Raw genomic sequence first — 20,645 nt, 5'->3', positions numbered from 1 at the left:
TCAATCAAACCATGTAGTTTTTAGTGCAATATTAATCCCATTTTCTCCCCATTGTATCTGAAAGCGGTTTGACTTTTTTAAACCTCCTTTCACAAATTGCATTTGAGAAATCTTTGCTCTGACAAGTTCTTTTTAAAAGTTTTAACCATTATTGATTAGTCTATTTCCTTTAGAACACTGTTTTTCTCAGTGTTTCACTGAGAAAATGTGACCCAAAACCTAGGAAATTGAATTTTCACACTTTTTCTTTGCAATTAAATTCTCCATCTATCTGTCCTTTTTAGCTTAAATGTGTTTTTAGCATCATTAGCATCATGTTTCAAACACTATGAGTTCATTATCATACATACATGAACACATAGGGCATTCCGAGTTGTAGTCTCACATTACTTTTTCGAGTTTATAAGTTATAGTTAAGTTTTGATTGCTTTGTTGGGATTTCATCATCTGACACCACTTAGCTGAGTTCCATCATTGGCATCTGGTGAAAGATATTTTTCGATTCAGCATTCCTATTCTAAAATAATTACGTTTTTGGTTGCGTTTTTGTTCCTAGCAAAATACCGTTCCTCAAACTGGATCAGAGCCATGATAACAATGACAGCATGGACAGCTCCCAAGATATAAATATTTCCTGGATATAACATATGCACTCAAGGCAGAATAAAGCACAGGCACTCACAACTGGAGAGAAAAAACTCACACTGATCTGCCACAATGGATGGCGCAGCAATACAGAAACAAAATGGGTGCACATTCGAAAAGAAGGCAGAGATGCTATATAACCTCATGTCTTACTGCTGTAGAGATTCCATCACAATGCTGTGAGAAAGCTACCATGACTCAAGAGCATGACTACTGCATTTCTACTATAATATAAACTATATAATGCTATATAGTACATACACATAGTGTTCACTTTATTACGAACAACTGAACATTCAAGAAATTATCCAATAAGCCAATAATATGGCAGTCATCCAATGCATAAAGTCATGCAAATACAGGTCAAGAGTTTAGGATAATATTCACATCAAACATCAGAATGGAGAAAAAAATGTCATCTCAGCGACTGAGGCTTATCTGTAATGGGCTGGTTTGAGTATTTCTGAAATTGCTGATCTCCTGGGATTTTCTCTAGAGCTCTATAGCATTTAAACAGAATGGTGTTTGAACTAAACCCATCCAATAAGTAGTGATTGTGGGGGTGGAAATGCCTTGTTGATGAGAGGTCAAAGTAAAATGGCTAGACTGGGTTGAGCTGACAGGAAGACTAAAGAGTGGTAGGTATAACCATTCTTTTCAATGGTGGTGAGCATAAGATCGTCTCAGAAGGCACATCATGTTGAACCTTGGGATGGATGGGCTACAACAACAGAAGACCACATCAGGTTCCACTCCTGTCATCCAACAGCAGGAATCTAGCCTGGAAATTTGAAGATTGGCAAGAAAAATACCTAGTCTAGTTCGAATCTTATTTAGTATTTAGTACTATTAAATAAACCAATTCATTAAAAGCGTAAACGCTTTCTGCGTTTACATAAGTTACCTACTGATAAGCTACCCTGGCTTTGTGAATTTTTGCATTTGTGTGTGTGTGTGTGTGTGTGTGTGTGTGTGTGAAAGAGAGAGAGAGAGAGAGAGAGAGAGAGCACTGAAGGTTCAGAGAGACCTGAACCATCTTGTTGGCCATGCCCTCCAGAACTTAATTTTGAAAAACCAAAATAAATAAAACAATATAACTGGTCATGAAAAATACATATCTGGGAAAAAGCTGATCTGGCAGCATAGAATTGTAAGGCTAACGATTTATTCACCCAGTTCACAATCCTGATTCATAATGTACAGTATAAGTTTAGAATGCAGCACGTTTGTGCATGTTTGGCAGGATTTAGACTGACTAGCATCAACCCCTTCCATTTTCCACTGAATTTACATTGAATGAAATCTCATTAAATGTAGGTGGCATTTCTTTCACTTAGAAATTAAAATATTCAGTGAGTTGGGTTTGGAGAGTAGGTGTTATTAATCAAATCCTGCATTTAAGTCACCATAAGTATATTTCCAATATGCAAAATGTGAAGTTAATCTTCCAGATCCAGATTTTGAATCAGAGCTCCAGTACTGTCTCTGCGGTGGCTCTGCATGGAACCTTGAACACGCTTAGCTAGAGAAACATGTAAGGTTGGAGACATGGAGAGATTCTTTAATCAGGCTAAGGCTCCACTCTCACTGAATTGTGCTGAGGTTCTTAGAAACCTACTTATAGTAGCTTATATTGATCATATTTTGATACACGGATAGGGGCCATTCTTCACCAGGATCAGGGCTCCACCGCCAAAATGTACCGTGTTGCCTTCTTTTTGAAAAAACAAACAAAAAAAACACCCACATAAAGAAATTATGACATCAGCAAGCGAGAGTTGTTAAACTGGTGCTGGAGCAGTGCCGGGAAGGTGCAGAACACTTCACGTTCATATTGTACACCAACCACAAGAAGCAATGTGCTCCACTCCAAGGCTCTGTTTTTCCCAAGGTTTTTAAAAATGTCAAAGCCAATACTTTATCATGTATTCATCAATCCCCAAACCCAAAAATAAAGATCCCATATTCCCTGAATCCTTTTTTGTCTCCATGATTAGCTGGGACATTGTTAGGCAAATATCCCAGATCCTTCAAGATCACATCTCTCCTGCCAGAGTGTCCTCCAGATAGAGCTTATCTATTCTACAATCTCTATGACGATCTCTTAAGGTCCAAATTTCCTAGCCACCGGACTCCCAGGCATCAACAAAACCTGCTAAATATTGGTGGGAGTCCATGTTACATCCTCAACATCTATGGTCCCACTTAGCAATAGATATTTTCAGTGTTTTGCATAGCATGATGACCATTATAGTGAACATAGAATGGACTGGAACTATTATTCCAGAAGGTTTTCTGGTATTTTGTCAGAGGCCTCAGTTTCATCACAAGTCTGGTGAGAATTCGTAGAGAAAATGGGAGTATCAATGGGTTTAACATATAGATATCATCTCCAAGCTACTGGTCAAGTGGAAAGAGCAACAAAAGAAATTGGAAGGTTTCTCAAAACCTTCTGCACCAAACAACAAGAAGAATGCCCACCTTTCTTCCCATGGGCCATAAAATCTTTCAGCGATGTGGAATACAGTTCACACTATTCCAGCAGTCACACTATGTGTACTCGGTTATCATGAGAGGTACAGTATGCTCTGCACCCTGTTGGTTGTTCTTTGGTCATTCTTTATTTTTATCTGGGTGTCCTGTTTCCAGGTTTCAGAGTTGGATGTTGTCCCATGCTGGCCTTACTTCTGGGTTCCTGACTCATCATCTCCAGCCCACTGGCAGTTACCCTTTTGTCATTGTCACCACGACATTTAAGGGACTGACAGAGTCCATTAATTTGTGTTTTGTTACTTCTTGGTGTGTGACCATAAGCCTGTTGTTGACACTCTTGAGTTTTAGCCTGCCTCCCTTTGTTTCTGCTTGCTGAATGTGTATACACTCCATTTCTTGTAAATATTGCCTCCTTCTGTAAGTACTTCCCCATTTGTGTGTGTTGTCCAAATGACCAGGTGTTGGGTTGTCCACTGTTCTTTTTGTCTCTCTGTATTGTTAGATAGGGAGTTAGGGAAGTAAATTGTCTTTTGATTGTGTTTTTTCTTTGTTGTATAGGTAAGTTAGGATGTGGATTTTCAGTTAGCCTGGAGGGGTTTTTGTTATTTGATGCAATTTAGCGGTAACTGTGTAAATACTGTTTCCACAATATAGTTGCTGTAAATCGTAAGAAAGATGCCCAGGGTGTTTCTTTATAATCCTGACAATCACATTTTCCACTCACACTTTCTGTTATCATCCCGACCCTACACTCGAGTGTAGCAGGAAGCACGTAGACATCTGGATCAAGCAGTTCAGTAACACAAGGAATTCTCTGATAAACACCATTCTGAAACACCAGGAGATAAGGTCTGGCTGTCCACTAAGGACTTTCATCTGTTCAGAAACTGGCATCCAATGCACAAATGATATACACTTCAGTTACCGTGTCAGTGTCATTTGTCACTCAGTCATACCAGTCAAAACAGTGCCATCTCTGGGTCCCACGGGATCACTGACATACACAGTAAAGGCCATTCTCAATTCTCAGAGCCATAGCAGATGTCTTCAGTATCTCATTGCCAATACTGTCCTATGCACTTCTGCAATGACCTGTCAGCCAACTCCAATTCCCATGATCCCCAGCCAGTGAATGATATGACATGTTATCACAAGACCAAGCAAACACCTATTCCTGGTGCCAGATTACTCTCACATGTTCCCAAGACATGCACACACCTTTAAATTGTTGTTGTTCCTCTTTTGGCTGCTCCCGTTAAGTCTCGCTTGGGTCCGGCACTGAGAGCACACTGTTGCACACGCTCCCTGGCATGGAATTGACCCCTGGCTGCAGCAGTGAGAGTGTTATGGCCTAACCACTAGTCCTCCAGGGACCAAGCAGATCCCTTTAAATTACCCCTTTAAATTGTGAAGTCTCGCTCCGGGATTGTGCCTATGACATTATTGAATGTATTGTCTTGATGATCTGACGGCTGCTTTGTTTACTCTCTAGCCCTTTTGGTTTGCTTCGTAAAATTGTTTATGTTGATTTAAAAGTAAAATTGAAGCCTTTCAATGGAAAGGCTAAGGGCCCCTTATATGGAATTATACCTGATTTAAGCTTATTTTTGATTCTGATCCTGAGGCTTTGTTTCCTCTCAATTATATTGCAGAGTAAGATTACTTCTGCAGAGATAAGATTAATCTCACATTGGATGCTAATCTTATTGAGTTGTTAGACTTATAACACTCCCACAGTGAAGTGTGTTTGTCTCCGTGAGGAGAAGTATTAAGGACTTTAACTGTGTTGATGACAAGGTTAGAGATAGAGATTTTTGTTCTTGCATTATCTTGCACAAAAAATATGACATATGACAGTTCTATGATAATCTCTACCCTGTATGTATGAGAGAGAGTGTGTTCATATTTATAATTTACTGTTACTAATCTGACAGGAGGGAAAACACCCTGAATGGCACACCAGTCCATCGCAGAGCACCATGCACAAACCATTCACATGCTCATACACACCAAGGGGCAATTTAGCATAGCCAATCAACTTAACAACAGCTGAGAAGAAACTGGAATACACCACACAAATAACATGAACGTGCAAAACTTCAGTGGACCCCAGAACTGTACCAACCTCCTTCAATTATTTGCTTAATGGAAATAGTAGATTTCTAACCTAGAGTTATAAGATTAGATGCTTAAAGATAAATAAAGTAAATGGTTCAATGAAAGTAATTATCAGCCTATGAGTTTTTTAGGGTAAAATTAAAGCCTACTGCACAGGCTAGTGCACTCTCAGTGCCAGTCCCAAGCCTGGACAAAGGGAGAGGGTTGCTCAGGAAGGGTATCCGGCTGGAAACCTGTGCCAAATCAATATGCGGCCAATGCAAGGTGATCTGCTGTGGCAAACCCTAGCTGAAAGAACAACAACAAGTTTGGTAACTTTGATCATTTCAAACATTTATATTTAGAAAGAAGAAAACTATCTGTAAAGCTTTGAAGATAGTAGTAAAAAATGTCTAGAAATAAGTTTAATAATCTTATATTTGTTTTACAATAATTTCGCAATAAGAAAGGCTCCACAATATGCACAATATTTTCACTTCCTTTCACTTTTTTTTTTTTTTTGCAATGTATATATTACACGTTTTAGCGTGTGCCCCAGATCTGCTCCGAGAGGAGTGAAAGCCACAAATGAGCTGATCCTTGTCTGGCTGTCACTCTTTTGCTGTTCTCTCCCACAGTTGGCATTTGCATCGATACTGTATGACTAAATGTCATAATGCAGAAATACAAATCACTGGTCAATTAATAAAATAATTATTGAATAAGCTGTTGCTTTGTGTTACAGTGGTGCTTGAAAGGTTGTGAAGCCTTTAGAATTTTATATCTGCATAAATATGACCTAAAACATCATCAGATTTTCACACAAATCCTAATAGTAGATAAAGAGAACCCAATTAAACAAACAAGACAAAAATATTTTACTTGGTCATTTGTTTATTGAGGAAAATGATCCAATATTACATATCTATGAGTTTTAAGTGACAAACTTTCAAGTATGTTTTGTACATGACCGTCAGAGTGAAGAGAACCATTTTAAAACCTAATTCTGAACCAAAGAAAGTAGTTTTCATGGTTTAGAATAATATCACAATATTGTATTTTTAGTCAGACATATACCTTTTCCAATAACTGTCTCACTGTGTAATATTTTAACCAAAATCAAATTGTCAGGAATTGCATTTAGGATGCCATTATTGCTGCCAAAATCCTGTTCATTTGGAATTTGTTTGCTTTTATCCTTTTTTTTTATTGGGTTAGTTGCAGTTAGTTTAGTTGCTTAGATCTATTAGGCTTTCTGAATTGGTGAACTTGTATTGAAGTGTGAGGCAAATAATATCTAGCTACTAGGCTAGCTACTGAATGCTAGCTTACAATTTACATACATATTTGCTTGCCGTATTTACCTGGACAGAAAATAAGTGTGCGGTGTCAATGTATCTTTCAAGCAAGAATATCAAGAGGACATAAAAGATTGCTAATGTGAGATGGGAGGAAGGGGGCGGGGCTTCCGGGGGGCAGGGCTTCCAGGGTGTCATTTAGTCCCGGAGAATTCAAAACACCTGTGCAACTGTCAATCATTTTAGATTCGCATGTCAATTGGCTCATCTGCTGTTTTTACAGGGGGATAAAAGAGGCGTATTTTTGAGCGATAACTAGCATTAGCGTAGTCTGATGTTAAAATGTGGCACTTCGATGCAAAATGCATAAAGGTTGGCACTTATTCTTTGGCACAGACCACATCCAGGACTCCTCATTTGTCATTTATCCTAGTGCAATATATGTAGAATAAACTGTAGGACATACAAGTTAGCAGGAACTAACTCGTCTCATGGATGTTCCAAACCAAATTTAAAATTAGAATCATTAGCAAACTATTGTGAGGTATGTATAAATGAATAAAACTCTTGCTCTCACTGGTAACTTTGGGGTAGTAATGGCTACATCACACCACCCCCCACGCCCCATCCCCATTGATTATTTTCCTATAACAGCACACCCTTAATTTTTCACTCCTTAATTAGCACTCTTCTGCCCCATTATGATATTATGTGAATGCACTTATGTGTTGCATATAGTTAAGTAAGCATAAAGTCATTAATCTGCTGGACTCGAAAGCGTGCCACATGTTAACCTTTAATGGGGCTGTCAACCCCATGAACTGCAGCTCTCATCTTTTATTGATTTTTTTCCCCACCAGTGGCAGTGTCATAAAATAGATGTGACCAGATCAGAGCTCTGTGAGTGTCTCCTCTGCAGCCATACATGGTAGTAAGGAATGTTTGATGATAACAAGCAGCGCTTGGAGAAATCCTCATATAAAATTGAAATATATCTTAAAGGAAGGAGTCATTCTCCACTGCTTTACTGCTTTAGCAGGAGGACTGTTTGTGGAGTTTAGTGAAAGTGATTGCTTGGGGAAACTTTGCATCTCCATGTCCACTCCTGCACTGAGCATAGACGGACAGGCTGTCACAGTATGGGCAAATCATTTTACAAGTGGGGAACTTGGCAGGAGGTTGATCAGATTTGATCAGATTTCAGCACATACTAATAGCTCATACTGGGTAAGTTTAGAAAGAAAGTGTGCCACGGATTTAAAACTGGTCTGGGGTTTACATTTAAATTTGCATCTTAAAAACCCTGAACTGAAATATCACACAGTTGCATGGCAGGGCACTATGTTCACACACACACACACACACACACACATCCCATACTCATTCTCATAGAAGGGCAACAGCGAATCCATCTACAAGTATAGTTTTTGGAGGTAAAAACCCAGAGGAAACACATGCACACCTAAGGAGAATGTGAAACTCCAAACAGTGCTTGTAGTAGAGAGAGCAGTCTTAAATAAAAAAATAAGTATATACACTTAAATCAGTCTTACCCCAAAAACCTGCCTCACTAAGATAGTTATCACAATAATGTTAAGTGCATTTTTATTCTAACAGATTTATATGTATTCATTTTCCACATTTGCCACATTGTGGGATCCAACTCTATCATTTAGCATATTTCTAACATATAAAATGTCTCTGGCGAAGGCTATCAGGAAAATCCTGTGCCTAGTACTCCAAAAGACCAGTACTACTTTAATATTGATAGAGATGCTCTGCAAATATTATAAGAATTTAATTAAAATGTGTTGGCTACAAAGGTGTCCCATGCCGCTGCCTTTTACACAGTTCAGAAAGAAACATACCATCAGTCGCTATGCCTCTCTTTCTCAAACCCACAAATAACTGTAGCGCTATCTGCAGTTACAGGTGATCTGTGATGACATGACTGTAAGCTTTTCCGTCAGCTTGGTCTCTCCACAGGTGGGCACCATGGCAGAAGCTCTAACAGAGCCTTGGAGAAGTCAGAAAATAAGCCAGAGCTAAATATGTGTGTTGTAAGTGTTTTGATGATGGCGGTTTAGAAGAGAACCAAAAATCTCACATAGGTCTTCAAGCGGTTTGAGATCTGATGGAAATAATATAATAATGAATTAATTAAGGATGACAACTGGTGGCTAAGCCATAAATACATCTAACAACAGAATTTTTGCAAGCAAGTCAGTTTTTGATGGCATAATTAAGTTTTAATCATTTAGCTAGCTTTCTTGGGAGATTTCCTGATAGCTGGGTCAACAAACAGCTAGCACAAAGGTTATAATGTAGCCTACATGCTGTAATGATGGTTTATCTAATTGGGATGCTTGATCTGGCAGTACCTCTAGCATGCAGAATATAAAGCTAACACTTTCACACAGGTATACTGATTCTTTATAAAGGCATCTGGGTAACATAATGGCAATAAAGGAAGACCCCTTGCATTTTCTTCTCTAGGGCCCCCATAGTCCCTAGAACCACCTCTGATAAGTACTGTTAAGTTGGCAGAAAAAGTTTACAGTAAAGCACAGTGTCTCACCCCTGAGGTTCAACATAAACATTTTACTTTTCTTTTGATTTATATGAGAGTGTGTGTTGTATGTGTGAGGTCAAATAATAAAGTGTGATTTTTTGGCCTCTGCTTGTTGAGCTATGGTCTGTTTGGCCCCTTAGAGACGAAGCAGAAATGCACTTAGACCTTTCGCTTTATTGCTCACTCTCAATTTATCCTTCTCAGTACTTCCTCTCACTACTTCATTTCTCTCCCTCGTTTTATAAACTTGTCTTGTTTACTTATAGTTTACTTCTTTTCCTTCTCAAACTGTCTTCCCCAAAGTCCAAGTCATTTCTTACGGTAAAGGGTTTTCCAAAGTCTATATGGGAGAATAGGGATTTATGTTCAGTTAAGTGTGTGTGTGTGTGTGCACAGTTTCTTTGGCCCTGGTCTGATTTAAGCCCCTATCCAGTGACCTTCACTGCTCACAATCACTCCTCCAAAAATCAATAGTGCTACAGTCTGCACTGATACACAGCAAGGCAGCATTGCAATGCTCTTTATTGGTGTGCAAAAAAGTGATTGTTCATCCTCTTCTTCAACTTTGTTAAAAGGTCTTTTAGAAAGCAATTTTGAACCGCTAACTAAAAAATCATTGTTCAATCTATCTTTCTGATATTCTGCCATGACACCTAGATGTTTATTTCTTAGCCCTTTTTTATGTTTAATATTTTTCCATTGGGTAACTGGGAAAAAAATGCATAATGAGTATTCGTGTACAGATTTTCTGAAAAGAAATAAGTGAATAACAGCAACGTTTGTCTCTTTTGATTGACTTTCTTTTACATCAGTAAACAAACAAGCAACGGTGACACAACAGTGACACAATGTACACTGACTAATATTACAATAATAATGATATACATACAGTTACTGACTGTAGCCCATATGCTGTTATGCACACTTTGTCAGCATCCAGCATCAGCACCAGACGGTCTACAGTGCACCTACAGTTGAGTACATTTATATTTCTGTGTTTGATAAAACTTGTAACTCAGAATTTCAACTAGGAAAAAACAAAGAAAATGCCCTCTCACCTTGTAAATCAGAGAGTTGAAAAGGTTCAGGATATTACATCATATCAGCATGGCTGCTCACGCCACCAACATTAAGTACCACTTCACTACTTTAAATGGGTTAATAATCAATCAACATAGACACATTAGTTGGTTAAATCTATAACACTGAACATACAATTCACTATTTTGTAAAGGGACACACCCCTATTTAACATCAAAATTTAACATCTTGCAATTCTGTTGTTTTTCCCAACCAGAAAGCAAGGGGTGTGTAAACTTTTGCACTCAGATGTACGTGATTGTAGGCAACAGTATGGAATGTAATCTAGTGTAAATTTAAATGTGACATGTTCTTTGAGTGTAGTCTCCTGGACCCTAATGTAAAAATCTTGTTGCAAATGTATGGAAATGTGTGAAACATTTTTAGACAGTTATATTTGAAGAATCTTCAATTAGTCTCAGGTGATTAGAAGTTGTCAGGTCAGTGGAGTCCCACTGTGAAGAAGCATTGCTTTCAGCATTTCTTCATGTCCACACCTGTATTCTGCGAGTGACATTCTGCCTTTACACAAACCAATTTGTGTTATAATTAGAGTAAAAAAGCAGGTTGATCTCTTTCTTTGTCATTTTCATAAAAAATCGAACAAAATCATTCCGTCATTAAAATTCCTAATCCAGAAATCATACGCAAGAAATGTCACCTAGATGGATTTGTTGTGAAAGGTCTTCCACAAATTTAGTGTAAATCTACAAAGGCTATATTCATAAAATGCATGCATATAATTAATTCCTTATCAATATATTTAGATGCATGTATACTATGTTATTACATAAAAATCATTGTGATTTAAAATTTCATTGACTTGGTGAAAGTTTCTGTAAAGAGATTTATATTTAACATTTATAGAGGGAGTTTCTAGTGTCAGCATTTTGTAATGATTAGTAAGTTTTCCACCATGGGAGAGTCTTCAGGATAGAGGTCTGTTCCAGTTTTCTGTTAACAAGCTGACATTTTATCTTATAGCACAGCTGAATTCTTGAATCAGAAGGCATTCATTTTCTATAAAAGCACATCTCTGACAGTAGTTCTGGCTGTAACATAAATGATAGGGTTATATTTATGCAATTATTCTCATACTTCATTCTTCATATAGAAACAGCTTATTCGCAGACTTGTAGAGAGGACATGCTATATAATCTAGATTAATAATAAATGGCTTAATTATTATTTAAAAAAGAAAAAAAAACATGTTGACATGGTGAGCTTTTCTTTAAGGAGATTTATATTTAACATTTCTGGAATGAGTCTCCAGTGTCAGTGTAATGGTCAGTAAGTTTTCTGCCATTGGAGACTCTTCAGGACAGCACTTTCTGGTTTCTTGGTAATATGAAAAGCTGTGTTTTTTTTTGTCTTATTGACTTCAAGAGAGAGAAAAAGGGAGGCTGGTGAGGGAACGATTGTTTCTAGCTGTTAACAAACTTGTCTCGTGGACCTTCTAAACAGAAGAGAGGCGGATGAAGTGATGCACCCATCATGCCTAGTGCCTACCGTACAAGCCTGTGGGGGAAGGGCTATGATCTGGGGTTGCTGCAGTTGGTCAGGTCTAGGTTCAGCAACGTTATGTGTCCAAAGAATGAGGTCAGCTGACTACCTGAATATACTGAATGACCAGGTTATTCCATCAATGGATTTTTTTCTTCGCTGATGGCACGGCTATATTCCAAGATGACAATGCCAGGATTCATCGGGCTCAAATTGTGAAAGAGTGGTTCAGGGAGCAGGAGACATCATTTTCACACGTGGATTGCCAACTACAGAGTCCTGACCTTAACCCCATTGAGAATCTTTGGGAAGTGCTGGAGAAGACTTTGCGCAGCAGTCCGACTCTCCCATCATCAATACAAGATCTTGGCGAAAAATTAAAGCAACTCTGGACGGGAATAAATGTTGTGACGTTGCAGAAGCTTATCGAAAAGATGCCACGGTGAAAGTGTGCCGTAATCAAAGCTAAAGGTTAGAGTGCGTGAAAATGTGGATGGTTTATGTTAGTGGCAAGTCACATGGAGCTTGCTGAAACTTCTGCTGAAATTTGCTCTGACATTTAATTTAAATTTTCATGAGCATCTAGAGTTACTTCACATGAACCTATTTTGATTTCTGTATCCCGTGGCTCGGAAATCATTAAGAACAGCAGCACATTTACTCACTAATATGCACAGGGAATGTGTCAGCTTCCTCTTGCCTCATGTGTTCATGAAGATTGGTGACAGAATTATGTCAGATCCCCCAATACACACACACACACACACACACACACACGCCCCTTCCTGTCTCATATGTGACAGATTGAGAGCAGTTTCTGAGCATGCGAACTTTACTTCTGTCCACGAGAGTCAGGAAGCTGCAAATGATTTTCAATAGCGTTTTCACGTCTACAGGGTTTCTAGTGTAAAAGGTGGGAAATACACACACACACGCGCGCACACACACACAAAATCCCACCCAACAAAACAATACAGAATCACACAAACACACTTACATCTCTCAAGCTGTGCATTTAGTCAGTTAATGATCAAATATTAAAGTGAGTTATATTTGATATATGAATGCAATAAAATGTCTTTCATTCTCATAATAATTACTTTTTTTTCTAAATGTGAGACATTGACAAGCATTCTAATTCTTTACCCAGACACGTTTCTTTAAGAATTAATGTCTGAAATGGAACAGTCAGGCTTTTTTCCTTGAAATTCTAATTTTGTAATATTTTTCCAGAGTAATTGATAGTGAGATAATAATGACATTAAGGGGAATTAGACTATTATGTGGTGTAGGACCAGGATAAGGATACCACTGAGCCTGGAACAACCACTAACTGGACAGCAACATCCTTAGCACTAGTGATAAGCATCAAAATAAATGTAAATGCACACATTCCTCGGGCGGAGCAGTGCATGAGTACCCCCTGTTGGAAGTAACGAGTGCCTTAATCCACTCTCCTGCTTTCTTTTCATTGGAAGAAGAGGAGAAGAGGAGAAGAGGCAGGTGATGGATGAGCTCTAAAGTGGCAATACTTCGTACTAACATATCTTTCTGTTGTTCACTAAAGATTTGCCTCAGGAAAGAGGGTACTAAGACAACAACTACTCCAAGTCCTGAGCCACATCTTTTGATTTTTTTCAGAGCACAATGAATACAAATATTTCTCCCTTCACCATTACAAACAGCATGCCATGATTCACTGACTGCACTTTAATTTGCACTTTAAATTAAATAACCCACGTTCTTCTGGGGTTTAACTGCGTTTCAAAGTCTGGGTGTTTTGTGTTTGCAAGTGTTTACCACATCCTGGAAGATACTCAATGAACAAAACCTATTAACATATAGATATGTATATATATATATATATATATATATATATATATATATATATATATATATATATATATATATATATATATATATATGTATGTATGTATATATATGTATGTATGTGTGTGTGAGTGTGTATATATATATATATATATATATATATATATATATAATTTATACCAGACACAAATTTAGCTTAATAGCAGTCAAAATACCCAAAAATGCACACATCATTGTTCTGACTAGTTGTGCAAGAGTTACGTGCATGGGTAGAGTTTGAGACATGTCTCAATTAAGCACAATTCTGACCTTTATTTTAAGCCCAGTTTTCCTGCATTATTGCAGCATTATGTTCAGCACCACTCTCTGACAGTTTTGCAGTTTGATAGAACCACAGTACTATGCCATGCTGAAATTTACAATACAATACAGTGCAATACAAATTTAGGTATATATATTTATAAAATAGGTATATATTTATTTTATTTTATTGTTTCTTTCTTTCTTTCTTTCTTTTTGAGAGCAATTGTAACATGGCAAAGCAATTTCCCCTGGGATTAATAAAGTTCTTTGAATCTTGAATTTATGTTTTCAGTCGTAAATTTTATGTTTTCAGTCGTAAATGCACAAAAAACTAAACTGCACAAAAAACAAAACAAAACAAACAAAAAAAAACAACTATAAAATGTGATTTGATTCCAACAATAAATACATAAATGTGGTACTAATAATTAATCAAAACTAACATCCATGGAAAGGTTGCATGGTCAGCTTATCCTTTTCACTGTGTTTCTTTAAAGGAAATCACAGGCATCACATTTTAAAAAAAAACATCAGCAGTTTTTTATTAATTACCCAACACAAACTAGGCAGTTGAATGTACAGAGCACATATTACAATTTCCTAACCTCATTTTAGCAACTCGTGGCTACATTTAGTTGTGCTAACAGTTAAAACATAAATAAATAAAAAAGCTATTTCCATCTTCAGTCTGTACTTTCCATTTTCTATTTTCTTTCCCATGATTGTTTGCATGGTCTGAAAGGAAGTGTGGTCTAGGTGCTATTGAAGATCGCCATCTTGGATGTGTCTACTCAAGCATGAACTCCACATAGGTCAATTTAATAATCTGAACAGAATGCCCAGAAAATCAACTTCATCACCTGTGTAAATTGACTCTGAATATGGACAGAAAGGACAGAAAATGGCTATGTCTGGTGCTGATCTTGCTTGAGGACTGGACTTGAGGTATAAGTTGCCACTTTTATGGGGCAAACAGAATCACTGCAAAAATGACATCAAGAGAAACATTCTTGAATATGATCAAATTTATCTAGTATTTCCTATTATAAGGTTACGCTAAACCAAATATAAGATTTTTAAAACCTATTACTAGGTTTTTTTTATTTCATACTTGAAGTAACCATGTTCTATTGGCAGATTTTTTTTAAAGCATCCATGGATAGAAAGAAGCAAAATTATCTGCCAATATAAAAAGACAATTTAAAGACTGAAATATTAAAAAAAAACTGTCTAGAAATAGGTTTAAAAATCTTATATTTGTTTTATTGTCATCTTATAAGTAATGCAAAATAAATTCGACTATATTGCAGATGTTTTCAATTGTTAATATGTAATTTTTTGGTAGATGGTCTGGTGTCCCAATTCACAAAAGGAGGTGAGAGAAGAAAAATCTTGCAACTTCAGGGGCATGAACTCCATGCAGCTGAATAGCTCGCTTATGAAATTAACTTAAGTAGCACATGCAGTTACTTAAGGCTTAAGGCTATTCTGAATATATAACTTTTCCTGTGTAAATATTAACAAAACTTTGGAATTAAGTTGCCAAATCTGAATATGGAAGATTATCACTAATAATCAAATTTGCAACAGATTTTGTAAACAGGAGTTCTTTCATTTTAATTAAAAAGGAGTTAAAAGGAGGTAGAAAAGTAAGTCCTATGACTGAGGGTATACTTTTGTGACCAAAAATGTTTTTTTTTTTTTTTTTTTGGTTAATTAACCTTAGTGTCCCAATAAAAAAAAAAAAAAAAAATGTTGAATGTTAGACATATTGTGTAAATGAAATGGAAAAGTTCAGAGGGGGTGAATACTTATGCAAAATATTGCACTACAAGCTGGAACTTACATTCGCTCATTATTTTTACTTCCTTGTTTCACAAACTTTAAATAATTATATATTAAACAGCTAAATTAGTTGTTCTGTCCTGTAAATGTGTTCATCTGTTTAATCACAATGTTTATCAGTAAAGCCAATAAATGATACCAGGGTTTTTTTTTTGTTGTTGTTGTTTTTGCTTCCACTTTTTTCCATCTTCTTCTTCCATCCTGTGGCCTTTTGTTGTTATTAGAGTTTGCGTCCCTCTGAAGGCACTTTTTCTAGTCTCTTTTTCTAATTTATTTTTCCCTCTTCTGTTCTTGCCTGTCTCTCACCTTCTCACTGTATGATCTGTCATGCTCTGTCCTTTGCTCCTTCGCCCTCATTCTGCCTCCTGTCTTTTGTTCTGAGGGAGAACTAAAGGATTTGCTACATTTTTGTCCTTCAGCTGCTCAAAAAGAACACACACACACACACACACACACACACACACACACACACTGTTCATTCCCTCTTTATAGTCCTAGGTTTTTTTTTCTTTCAGCATTTTAAATAACATATGACTGGAATGTCTCCTTTGAAGCACAGACCTTCATTAGTTATGGGTGTTATTATGTCTGATATGAAAGAATTGGTTTTGCGAAAGAAATTCTGTGAAAGAATACAGTCTGATTTTTCCCTTACTCTCGTCCACACCAGTACTTTCTGAAACATTACCTGCTTGGTTACACTTTACAAATATTTCTTAGGAAATGCTAAGCCTTAAAGTAAGTACTTTAAAACAAAGCATTTTTACATTTACATATCAGTTTCAATATCAGTTTAGTATCATGTTAAAATAATGCTTTATCTTTATCTTCAGGCTTTATTCTCAACTTAATAGTGAGCGTAAAACTTAATAGTGAATAGTCATATATGAATCTTGTTTGCATAAGAATAAAATAAATGTTTACATACTGTACATCCAGGCTAAAACAGTCTGCAAATACACCATTCACATCTAAATGTAATTAACTGAGTGCTAACCCTAACTCAAATAAATTGCCTTTGATTCTTTTCAGTTTCCCAAGAATTAATAAATATCATTGTATTAATTAAAAACTATAGTATTTTTAAATATATTTTATGTATATTTTCCCTATTATAGCTAATATCTAGGGAACTAAATTTGTCATATTCAAAAATATCCATTCTATGTAATTTCAGTCCTGTAAAGAAGTAGTCATTAAATGAGTTTAAAAAAAAAATACTAGAATTATTTCTGGAATACTGATGAACAAATATGATTTTTATTTATACTTAAATATAAATACAAATAGTTTCTACATAAATTAAGCTTGTAATACATTAAAATACATGAAATAGCTTGTATCTGGATTATAAATTAAATTGTTAAATCTCTAGGTAAACATGCTATACATACTCTATTACTAAACTAAATTCTGGAATAGTGATGAATAAAATTGCATTTTTTCCCCCTACATAGATTATACCAATGTAAATATCAAAACAATTAGTTTGTACATAAATTAAGCCCATATTAAAATATGTATCTGGATTGAAACTGAATTGCAAAGAATTGCATATCCAGCAGGTGAACATGCTACATTTAGCATAAACACTCACACAGGGCTGCTTGAAAATTGCCAACAATAAGTACTGTATAAATTCATGTCTAGACAAAACTAGCTCACTTTTTACAAGGTTAATGTATATATGAATATTGTCTAAAATGGCATTTTCTGAATATTATAGTGTCTGGCATTGACAGTAACAACAGAATTTCTTCAGGTTGACTTCTATCAATGCTTCATTCTAACAGCCGCATAAACTTTACAGCCGGCGTTATAAATCCTACATCTTTAATATGGAGTCAGTTATGAATAGTTGAAACAGTTTGTTCAGAGGATCATATTAACACTAACTTTGAATACTTCGAGAAAAGAACTTAGCATAGCAGCATAAAATATGTAAACAAGGTGTGAAAAAGCCCTGCTTCTGGATTTTTGGCTATATTTAGACCAATAAATATTTGGTTACATTTGGTAACTTCACCAGTCACAGTGGGTAAAATTGCCATCTCACAACTCCAACGTCTCCGGTTCGATCCTGAGCGCAGTTTTGTGTCTGCACTTCCTATGGCCATCTGGATTTCCTCCCACATCCCAAACACATAGCTGGAATGATTACTTTAAATTGCACCTAGCAGGAGCAGGGAGTAGAATTGTCCAGAGGGTACTTGCCCTTGGAAGCAAGAACAATGTGGTTGAAGCAATTCCTTAAGGGTTTCCTTTAACCTATATCTACTGTATATACATAAGGGTCATTTAGCCCTTGTAGCTCTTAAAAATTAAACTTTTTAAAATCATTTTTCAACATTGAATCTCCGAAAACATGCATTCAACCATTTTAACCATCTCAGGCAACAATATCTCATGTTTTACAAGGTTTCTTTGCTGTAAATGGTTGCATTTTAGTACCACCATTGAAAATAATGGGGTTGAGTTGTTTTTACCTAGAATTAGCAAATACGCAAAACTGTGGTCAACTAGCATCCATGCTAACAGTAGGCTAATGGCATGAACATTTACTTAAAATGTATTTTTAATGAAAAATATTAAAACGTAAAAAGTACTTTTACTTTCTTTTTTTTTTTTTTTTTTGTATTTTTAATGAAACATGTACATGTACTTACTGTATAATTTGGGTAAGAGCATTGTATTTCCAAAGTGACCTCATCAGTCATTGAGGCATGTCACTGAAAATAAAAAAAAGAAGCAAGAGAAAACTTCATTTTCTTCTCATGATCATCAAGAAATTCGGACTTCCTTTTAAACATGTGATTTGTGGAACATTCCAAATATTTCAGATAAGTGAATGTGTTGAGACATTAGTAAAATGTAAATAATAATAATAATAATAATAATAATAATAATACTAACCCATTATACAATGTTTTAAGGATGAAATGCTATATGGATTCACACATTAATGCAAAAATAATATAATTTTTGAATATGATTGTTTCTATTGATCTCATTTCAATGTAAAGTTAAGTTTTAATAGGCTGGGTACTGTAAGTCCATCGCCTCTCAACTACTGTCTCAACTTCGTTTTCCACTTCTCTTTCTTCTTGCCCCATCCCTTTCCCCTCCATAACCTCTATATTTCTTGCTGATTCTTGCATCTCCAAGGTTTGTCTTCCCATTTTCTTTCCATCTTTCTTTATCTATGGCTCCAGCAAAGTTCAAATTCCACTTCAGCTGTTATTCATCATTGATTTTCTGCCTCCTATTCCATGGCTAGAGTTTCCTGAGTTCCTCTCAAGATGCTCTTTCACTCTTTGATGTCGCTTTCGCTTTCTCAGCATATAAATGAAAATGTAAGAATATCTGTTGTTGATTTTGATTTTGATATTGATTTTGTAAGAGTGACAGCAAAGTGCACTTGAAACAAAACATAGACGATGACTTTGTGCAGATGGAAATCTAATATTTAATCTCCTGATCTTTGTACCAACAGAGACATCTTCAACCAATCAAAGCATTATCATTTTACTCTCATTTATGTTAATGTACAGTTGTGTAGTTTACAGTCATATTGTTGCGATGGTGATTTCATTTGCTTAAAGGGCTTTACTGGTAATGCAATTTTTTCAGTGCCTTTCTTGCAGGATAATTACAATGTAATAAATATTGCAATGTATTAAGATGCTAATTGCAACATGTAATTTCATGTATGTAGCTACACACCCAAAGTAGCTACACACCCATTTGAGACATACTGATTTAAGAAATAAAATGTCTTATACTTCATTATAGTCAAAATATTCAACTGATTCAACTGACTCAGAAGTAATGTATCCTGCATTAAGTAAAGAATAAAACACTTGTGGAAAATAATCAACAATGGGGTGGTGTGATGTGGCTATCCTGAAGTCCTATAACAGCATGCCACAAACTGATTTGTTCCTTGGAAAAGCAATTTAGTAATGAGCACAATATTTAATTTATTAACTGATAACACGTTATGCATTTTTAACAATTATAATTACATTCAATGCTGTGGAACGTCCACGAAACAAGTTAATCCCCGTCATCACTTATGTTAGAACGGCTATAAACAGTTGTTCCTTCTCCAACCGTTTTTGTCTCTTGAAAAAAAAAAAGATTGTAATAAAAAATATTTTAAAAAATTTTAAAAAATTTTAAAAAGACAAAAGAAATCAAAAAAAGAATGTCATGTTACTGAAAAATCATAAAGTGTTCTCTCATGATGGAAAACGTATGAGAGAACTTCAAAAAGTGCACTGAAACTGGAGACTCCTTTCATAAAATTTCAGTGATTACATGCTTTTTGGTGTAAATACCAACACATTTTTCAAATTCAACTTTTATTTTATTTCATATCATATCATAGCACAATCATACACAGTATGACGTGCAGTGAAATGCTTTTTCCCACTGTCCATGACATAAAAAGAGAATTTACTTGTATACAGGTAGGTATATATATATATATACTGTGTATATATATATATATATATATATATATATATATATATGTATAGGGATATAAAAGTTAGGTGGCAGCAACAGTATGGTCTATATCTGGAATGAATATTGAAAAAATATTGAAAAAAATTATGATTTATGATTAGCCTTAGATTATGTGGAGCATTTGCCGTACAAATCTATATATATATATATATATATATATATATATATATATATCGATATAAACCTGCAACTGAATTACACACAGCACTATTGTCAGAGCTAATGTTATAGAAAATGAATCAACACTTTCTGACAAGTCAGATTCAGTAATTCAACAGCGCCATGGTATAAAAATCTTTTAGCATATGTTTATGCCACTCCGAAACAGTACATCTGTGATTTTATTATGAATAACTACATTATAACAAGTACAATTTTAATTTTCCTTATCATAGTATATATCGTAATACCAGTATATCGTATCCCTTATACCAAATATGAGGTATTTT

Source organism: Pangasianodon hypophthalmus, chromosome 22 (genome assembly GCF_027358585.1).
Source record: "Pangasianodon hypophthalmus isolate fPanHyp1 chromosome 22, fPanHyp1.pri, whole genome shotgun sequence".
Classification (NCBI taxonomy): domain Eukaryota; kingdom Metazoa; phylum Chordata; class Actinopteri; order Siluriformes; family Pangasiidae; genus Pangasianodon; species Pangasianodon hypophthalmus.
This window is presented reverse-complemented; position numbering follows the sequence as displayed.